The 6,000-nt window shown below is 38.1% G+C and overlaps 1 protein-coding gene across 4 annotated transcripts in view; it reads left to right on the top strand.

Moving 5' to 3' along the window:
• The first annotated feature begins 2,832 nt into the window (after positions 1-2,832).
• Positions 2,833-6,000, top strand: part of LOC135212697 (transcriptional adapter 3-like) — an 87,892-nt gene continuing 84,724 nt past the window's right edge. The window contains exon 1 of one of the 4 annotated variants that reach the window (XM_064246380.1): positions 2,833-2,958. The gene's annotated coding sequence lies outside the window, so the exon portion shown is untranslated. Of the gene's footprint in view, positions 3,008-3,167; positions 3,219-6,000 lie in introns of those variants that run through there. The other 3 variants (XM_064246383.1, XM_064246382.1, XM_064246381.1) reach the window with 3 other exon arrangements.

Raw genomic sequence — 6,000 nt, 5'->3', positions numbered from 1 at the left:
GATAAAAACCAATAAAACAAACTTTCCTGTCAGACCAATTATCAGCTCAGTGGGTTCCGCATCTTATAAATTAGCAAAGTACTTAGTGGATATCCTTAACCCATTGGTAGGTAACATCTCTAATGCCAATATTAAGAATAATGTGGACTTGATAAATAAAATAAATAGTGTACAAGTTAATAGTGAATCGAAACTTGTGAGCTTTGATGTAGTATTACTATTCACAAAGGTGCCTATTGACGATCTATTGGAGTTTCTATCGGAATTATTAGAAAACAAACAGCTGGATATTCAATTTTCGAAAAGCACCTAAACTGAACTGATCAAATTATGTGTAAAAGACTGTAAATTTGAATTCAATGGAAAATTTTACTCTAAAAATTTTGGTATGGCAATGGGAAACCCTCTGTCCCCAGTGCTAAGTAATTTATATATGGAATTTTTTGAAAAGAAAATTTTAAACAATATAATTCCACGCAATGTACCTTGGTTTAGATATGTTGACGACATAATCTGTGTATGGCCAAGGAACGAAGATGTAAATAACTTTTTTGCCAGGTTAAATCAATTAGTACCATCAATTAAATTTACTATGGAAAAGGAAAAAGATGGGTGCCTACCCTTTTTGGATGTCCTCATACGGAGAAATAGTAGTGGGTTTAAATATAGTGTTTACAGAAAACCTACTAATATTTCTTCCTATGTACATTTCTATTCTGGACAAAACAACAAGGTTAAAAGATCAGTGTTTGCATTTATGTTTCTAAGAGCACTACGGGTATGCAGCCCAGAATATATAGATGAGGAGATAGATAAGATTCGGAATGCAGGCAAGAAACTGAAATATCCATGTATCAAAACCAAAAAGAACCTTACAACACAAAAAATTTGCTTGTACTACCTTAAATAATAATATGAAAGATGTCCCACATCTGAAGAATTTTGGTGTTAATGTAGTTTTTAAAAACAATAAAACAATGAAACAGGTACTTATTAAGAACTCCCCCGACAATGCTAAAGGATGTGTATATAAAATTACGTGTAAGTCTTTTGACAACTTTTATATTGGTCAAACGGGGAAAGCACTGGAAAAAAGAATAAAACAACATAAACAATGTGTGAGATATGCACAGGGAAATAGTGGTATTTTTGTACATGTTAGTGAGAACAATCATGCTATTAACTGAGAAAGGGCAAAAAAGCTTGTGTGCTCTAATAATGCAATGGAAAGGAATATCATTGAATGTAGTTTAATAAAAGAAAGTCACAATAATAATATGAACATCAGTCAAGGAATGTATAAACTTGATCCTTTAATATTAAAAGAAATTTGTAAACTGTTTAAATTTTAAGGTAGGCAATAGAGATGTATGGAGCTAGGATTATTATATTTGTAAACACAGTAAGGGGGCAGTAGTGGTAATGAGATGTCCAACCCCGCCTCCCTGACACCTGTCAGGTGTGGACTTGTTGTCTCCTACGGTGGGTACCTTAATCGGTAGTATCCCTTGAGAATTTATTGTAAATTTTAGTCAAATGATTTTTGAAAGCCACTCCTACCTTGACACCTGCTTGTGGGTGGATCTGCAGTCTCAAACGGTTGTGTGTATGTTCGTCAGTACTGTCTCTTTAGTATATATACTTGTGACTTCTAATACTATGTATCAGTCCTTTGTCAATGGCTTGAAAATAAAGCCAAAACCGGTCAGGACCTACACCCTGTCTTTTATTTTTCACTTGTGGATATGTGTGATAAACGAATCACGTGCTAAAGTGATTATAATCATATAATATATGTTATATATATTATATTAAATATATATATATATAATATCTATATATATATATATATTATTATACACACACACACACACACACACATATATATATATATATATATAATATATATATATATATATATATATATATATATATGTATATACTATATATATATATATATATATTATATATATATATATATATATATATATATATATATATATATATACATACATCGTTCGCTCTACCTCGGAATTAATATATTTTCATATATGTTTAACCGAAGGGGAATGTTTTAGTCGAATAGAGATTTGTCGGCTCCCATGTGCGAACCATCGAAACCAAACAAATCCAGGATGACAGTGAAGCTTTAACCCACAACGCCACCGCAAGAGGCTGTAAGTTTATGCCGCCTCTCACCTACAAATACCTGTCGCTCTCAGGTATTCGTTGTTTGGAGACTGCATCAACCCACCTCGACCTCAGTAACGTTGTAGTGCTTTTGTCAGCATGTAGCCATTATATGAGTCATATCACATTACCGTGATTTATATACATACTAAGCTAAAAATGTCCTTTAATATATATCTAATTTGCTCTATAATGGCTACATACTGGCAAAAGCACTACAACATTACTGAGGTCGAGGTGTGTTGATGCAGTCTCCAAACAACAAATACCTGAGAGCGACAGGTATTTGTAGGTGAGAGGCGGCATAAACTTATAGCCTCTTGCGGTGGCGGTGTGGGTTAATGCTTCACTGTCATCCTGGATTTGTTTGGTTTCGATAGTTCGCGCCCGGGAGCCAACAAATCTCTTATTGACCAAAAAATTCCCCTTCAGTTAAACATAGTATATGAAAATATATTAATTCCGAGGTAGAGCGAATTAGATATTAAAAGACATTTGTAGCTCGATGTAGGCACTAATTTATATATATATATATAAATATATATTATATATAGATATATATATATATATATATATATATATATATATATATATATATATATATAAAACAACCGAAGGATGATGAAAGACAGGTTTGATTGTAATTCATCGGGCAACATTCCCGGGCTCATGGTGTGGTACTTGAAGGAACCTTAACAAATATCGAATAGTAGCATAGTAAACAAACTGCTAGTTCTAGTTGTCAATGGCTCTCGTTACAACAATAGGGTGAGTTACCCCTCCCCATATCCATTTAAAACTTTAAGCTGTAGTTCAGGTATGCTAAACAAAAGTTGACACGGGCTTTATGCAACTGCTTCGTAAATTGGCGTGTGATATACCTAGTATGCCTGCCTAGTACCAATCGTACGAATTTCTCGCCAACTTCACGATCCATACCTAGGCTGGCTACTAGGTACCTATTACTTATAGGGCTAACCAGATAGTAACTAGGCTCGGCCGTATCTTACTTCTCGGGCTACCAAGGCGTAGGCTACCTTTTAGGCTATTGTTGGGTGATCGCTCTTTATTTGTGATTTCCTTAATTCTACCAATTCTGACTCAGAGTGTTTGTAGACCTGGGTTTTATCAGTGTTGGCCAGGAAAACAAGATTGTTCAGTAACCTATGCCGATGGGGCAATGCTTGTTGGTGTAGTAAACGAGAAATAAGCTGCTTTTATAGTCTTTCCTAGTTTATATGGACCAGATCTTTGAATGGCTAGGTAGCTAGGCTACTAGGTAGTACCTACCTAGTTGGTGGGGTATCTAGGCTACCTATTAAGCTGAACTCTAGGAAAATGAAAACACTAGTGATTAGTAGCAGATCTTTTACAGACTTTCCATCCCATCCTCCCCTTCAGGTGGATGGAACTTTGCTGAATGAGTCTGAAACTTTAACTAGGGTAAACAACTGCAGACGATCCATTGTCATCGCATGGCTCGGCCTTATTCACTCGATATTTAGCTATTGGTGAAACAAGAATACAATTAGGGTAAACAATAGCAGACAATCCAAATAAAGCTTTGCACCTCATAAACAGTGTAGTCGTCTGCTGCTCGTAACTGTGTTTGTGGAGTGAGTGCTTAGGAACCAGGAACCGCAACATGGTTCAAGTGCAATTTGGAGTGAATTAAGACCAAAATGTGTATAATTACAATCAAATAAGCACTGTGGAGTTTCAGTTGTGATGGCAGTAAGGGTAAAATCACCAATTACGAGGTAAAAATGAATTCAGTTCAAACCATGACCCCGGGAATAAAAAGTTTCATACTTTCACTAATATAGGCAACAAAATGTTGTTTTATTGTGCTGATTACAACTGCAATCTTGAGTAAGCTCAATAAACGTTACATATATTTGCTAATATTGTTCAAATGAATGCTGGGAAGTCTTGGAAAGATGGTGGATTGTCTGTGGTTAGAACGGCCAGTCATGTGATTGCCGCCATATTGGATTTCAAAACTCCCTTGAAAACATTTTACGAAGAGCTCACATGCTTATTTTAGTTCGTTTTGGGCTTTCATATATCACATTATGTTGACGAAACTTCAATCTTTTGAATGGTATGCTTGTTGTTGTATTCTTGTTTCCACAATTAAATATCGTGTGAATAAGGCCTGGTAAGCGCGATGACGATGGATCGTCTACGGTTGTTTACCCTATGTAACGTTTATTAATCTTGCTCAAGATTGCAGTTGTAATCAGCACAGTAAAACATTTTGTTGCCTATATTAGTGAAAGTATGAAACTTTTTATTCCCGGGGTCATGGTTTGAACTGAAATTCGTTTTTACCTTGTAATCTGTGGTTTTATCCTTACTGCCATCACAACCGGTGAGACCAGTAGGAGGTCCCCCTTTCAGTCCTCCTGAGAGTTTTCAACCTCAAAGGGGACTGGGACGCATCATAAGGGCGATTCCAGCTCTCGCCAGTCATTTGCACAATCAACTCCACCCAAGCCATGATCATGTTTGCGTGACTGACTGGTCTCTGTGGCGGCAAGCGTTCTCCTGCCATGTGAAAGTTTTGTAACCCTTCTCGGATAAGCATTTATCCAGGGCGGAAATGGTCTCTTAGACTCTCTTCGAGGTCATCACAGTAGGTTGATGGCTGCCAGTGACTCGCTTCTCCTGCTAGTTCTGCTAGCAAATCAAGCGAGAGTTTCCAGTCTTCCTCACCTATTCCCTCTACTTTCTTTGGCTACACTGGGAGGGGCGTCATGAATAGTTGGGATCCTGCAGAGTGCTCTCCACAGGATTCAGCGTTTGGGGTCTACATTCCTGCAAGGGTCTAGCATCTCACCAGATGTATGTCCACGTCATTAAGGAAGGATCTTCTGTCAATGATGAAGAGACTTCTCACCATTTCGATGCCTGGTGTTTCAATTCAGAAGATTTGAACGCCTGGAAACTGTGTTCTCCCTGGCTCTTTCTGTCCTTAGGATGGATTCCAATTCGCAGTCCCCCATGGGGTCTTGCGTTTTGGGAGTCTCGAGTGCTTATTCTTTAGAATTGCCCTCTTAATCCAGTCTTAAATACTCTTATATAGGACTGGTTTTTATGCCTGTTCCTCTTCGATTTCTTCGGGAGTCAAAGAGGGATCCCACCCTGATGATTGTTTGACGATTTCAGGAGTCTCGCCAAGCTCTTGAATTCTTTGAAATTTCTAGCTTTCTCTGAGCATTCTGGTCTTCTATAATCTGCAAACACTTGGGCGATACAAGATTTCCTGATAATTGTTATTACAATAATCGGGACTTTTGCTGAGTGCTTGAGTTCCTTGGAATTTCTGTTGTTCTCAGAGTGTTTTGGTTGTCTGTGGTTTCCAAATACTTGGGCGAGACAGGAATCAGGAGTCTCGCCAAACGATTGAATTCCTGAGAATTTCTGGCGTTCTTAGTGTGTTTTGGTTTCTGTGATTTCCAAACACTTGGGTAAGACAAGCCTTCCCTGTAATTGTTGTTACAAGAATCGGAAGTCTCACTGAGCACCTGAATCACGTGGTTTCATTGGCGCTCTCCAAGTGCTTGGCTTCATCATGTTGCCACCTGGTTCAACAGGAAGTTAGAGACCACCTGCTTTGTTGTTCCAGACCCATGGGCAGCTGCAAAGGATGCGTTCCAACACCCGTGGGACCTAGAGGTATACGCCTTTCCTCCGTTTTGCATGATTTGAGCCATGATCAGCAGGTTGCAGATCCCGCAGAATTTCTGGATGATTCTGGTGCCACCTAAAGGGCATCAGGCCGTTTTGTATCCTGACCTGGCTCTT

Source organism: Macrobrachium nipponense, chromosome 41 (assembly GCF_015104395.2).
Source record: "Macrobrachium nipponense isolate FS-2020 chromosome 41, ASM1510439v2, whole genome shotgun sequence".
Taxonomy (NCBI): Eukaryota; Metazoa; Arthropoda; class Malacostraca; order Decapoda; family Palaemonidae; genus Macrobrachium; species Macrobrachium nipponense.
The sequence above is the reverse complement of the archived record's forward strand: the minus strand, read 5'-3'. Positions and strand labels throughout refer to the sequence as shown.